Raw genomic sequence first — 3,231 nt, 5'->3', positions numbered from 1 at the left:
AAGTGGCTTTGCGATAGAATGAACTACTTTCTTTAACAAAATAGCAGGAATTCCATCAGGCCCTGCAGCAGCTCCATTTTTAATTTCATTAATAGCCTGCACAAATATCAGCTTCATTAATATCTATGTCAGCTAAATATTCACTATTTTCATCCCTTACTTCTATATCATTATCTTCATTATCTATTCTAGGGGTGAATTCTCTCTTATAATCGTTCTGCCAGTATGTTGCAAATTTCCTTTTTTTCCATTTTTTCATTTGTTAATCTCCCTTCAATTCTCAGAGGGCCTATTTCTATTCTTCTTTTATTCATCTTCTTCGCATATGAGTATAATAGTTTTTGGGGGTTTTTGCTTGATATTTAATAGGGTTTTTTCTTCCAAGTCCCGTTTTTCATTTTCTTTTGATTGTATAATCTTTTGTCTGCATTTTCTATCTTACTTTATTTCTATAACTTTCCATGCATTTTTTTCTTTTGCAAGACCTTTTTTCCACTTTCTGATTTTCTGGAACAAGATCCTTCTGTCTCTTGGTATGCATGAATGATGTTTACTTTTCTTCTTCGGTATATATTTTTCCACTATTTTCTCCAATATTTTATATAATATCTCCGTATTTACCCTTATGTCATCACTTACGAAAATGTTATCCCATTCTTTGTTTAATTCTTCATTAATTTCTGACCATTTTATATTTTACTGTAGAAGTTGTATTTTCCATATCCTTCCCACTTTTTCATTTCTTGCTTATCTCTATTTCACTTTGCTTTGGAATGAACTGTTAATTCTATGACATTATGGTCTGAAATACTCGCATTATAAACTATTATTTCTTTAACATAATTCATCTCGTTCACAAATACTAGGTCTAAAGTATTTTTCCTTTCTTGTTGGCAGGTGATTTATTGTTGAATGTTGTATTCTAGTAGCATATCTAATAGCTTTTCAAATTGCCTCTATCTTCTGCCAATACTATTACTCTCTTTTTTATATGTATAAGTACAACCACAATCTTCCTATTCGTTCTTTCCATTCTACGAAAGGAAAGTTGAAGTCACCAGATAGGAGAATAGTCCAGTCCTTGTGATTTCTACATATATCATCCAATTTTTCAATTATTAAGTCAAACTCTTTAGTATTAGGAGGTCATAATATTACTATGTTCATCAATTTTTCAGATTCAAATTCTACCGCTATTAGTTCACATTCTGAGTTACTATATTTCTCATAATTTTTATTTTTCCTTTTTTGTCTTTCCCATATATTGCGGTTCCCCCTTGATTCCTATTTTTTCTATCTGATCTATAAGTTTGGAACCCTTTTATTTGATCATCATTCCCAGTCTCTTGGGAATACCAGGTTTCACTTATATTCATTATATCTATTTTCTTTTCATTTTGGGTTAGTTCTTCTAAGTACTCTATTTTCTTTTTGAGTTACTCGTAACTCCAAACCTGCGCATTCATCACTATGATGGTTTGCGTGTTTTCTCCTTCATTTAATACTGGTAGTAATAAGGATTTTCCCATGTCTCTTTCCTGTTCTGGTATGTTGTTCTTTTTTTCATTTCCAGAAAATTCTGACATTAAAAAATCCAACTTTTCCATAAATATTTGATCTTCCTTCATCATAATTATTCATTTTGTGTCTGAATCTGCAATTTTCTCCGTTCTGCAATATCCTCTTGCATAATAAATACAGTTATTATCTCTTGAGTAGAATTTCGGAGCTGATGCTTTGAAATTTTTTGCTGGACACCTCTGCATATCTCATTGGTGGTTTGCTTTTCTCTTTTACCTGATATTCTTGATTTCTCTCTTTATTGTTTCTTTCTTATGTTTGATTTTATTACGTGGTTGGTTATTTATTTGATTATGATTCATGGCTACAGGGTGCATATATTTGCATTTTTTGTCGAACTTACATCCTTTTCCTTCTTTTAGGTTTTTACATATTTTGGATGCAGACCTCTGCAATCATCCCCATATCCATCTAAGTATGCACATTTACCATATATTTCATAGTTTGACATATCTTAGGATGTTTGTAGTAACATCTTTCTCCAAATCTGCAATTCCCTCTTTTCAAAAGGTTGCAGATTTTGTCTTTCTTGTCTATTTTTTCCTCTTTCCCGTCATTGTATAGATCGGGTAGAGCCTCTTCGGGATTTGCTTTTCTGTTGCATATCGTAATTTATTTCTTCGTAGGTATGCTGCTTTATTGCCTCATATGTAGTATCAAGAGTATCTCTGCATCCATACTTTTATCTTGTTCTTTGTTTTTCCTTATTTTTTTCTGTCATTTCATTTTTGTTTACTTCTCTTCCGTTTTCCTCTTCTTCTTTTTCTTCTTCCTCCTCTTCCTCTCTTCTTCATCCTCAACTATTTGTCCATTCTATCTTGATTTAATAACATTGTCTATCCATGATAGACATGTTGAACAAAAAATTCTTGTATCTTTTCTCAAATCTTGTATTACCTCAGCACACTGTGGATGGTCGGAATGTTGCATGCAGCACCATTTTCTGATTAGGTTTTGTGGATTGACTATGCTATACCAAACCTTACACAGTTTGCATGCTTTTGGCATTCTTTTTCCTAATGCATCAATTAGGAGGTATTCACAAGATTCACCTTATTCATTTTCTTTGTCGGAATATGTTGGTTTATGTATATTTTCTTTGAGTCTCTTGACCACTTGGATTTTATTTGGAACTTCTTCAATTATTTTCAAGATGTTTTCATTAGATTTGTTCCAGTTTGAAGGATTATATCCTTCTAATATATCTATGAATGCTTTTGTATCTTTTTGGTTAGGACTGTTGCTGATTTCATAGATGAGAAATGCCAGTTCCCTTCCTGCTACCTCATCGTATTGCGAATCTGCTAAACACGCCAAATTACGCCACCTCTTCCCGCAGTTGGAACTTACTGCCATCTTGTTCTATTTATAGTATTACACTTGATAAACTAACTTAGAAGACGCTTTATCCTACTATTTTCACACTAATCTTATCACCGATAGTTCACGAACACTTCTAGATATTTCTCAAATTCTAAGTCGTATGTTCAAACTTATGATATCTGTTGATTAATCTGACTTCACGCGGGTTACGTCTCACCAAGCAAGATGGCTACTACGAGAGAGAGAGAGAGAGAGAGAGAAAGAGAGAGAGAGAGAGAGAGAGAGAGAGAGAGAGAGAGAAGGGGGGATATAATTCGTTCTGCACGA

This window comes from Macrobrachium nipponense, chromosome 44 (assembly GCF_015104395.2).
Source record: "Macrobrachium nipponense isolate FS-2020 chromosome 44, ASM1510439v2, whole genome shotgun sequence".
NCBI lineage: Eukaryota > Metazoa > Arthropoda > Malacostraca > Decapoda > Palaemonidae > Macrobrachium > Macrobrachium nipponense.
This window is presented reverse-complemented; position numbering follows the sequence as displayed.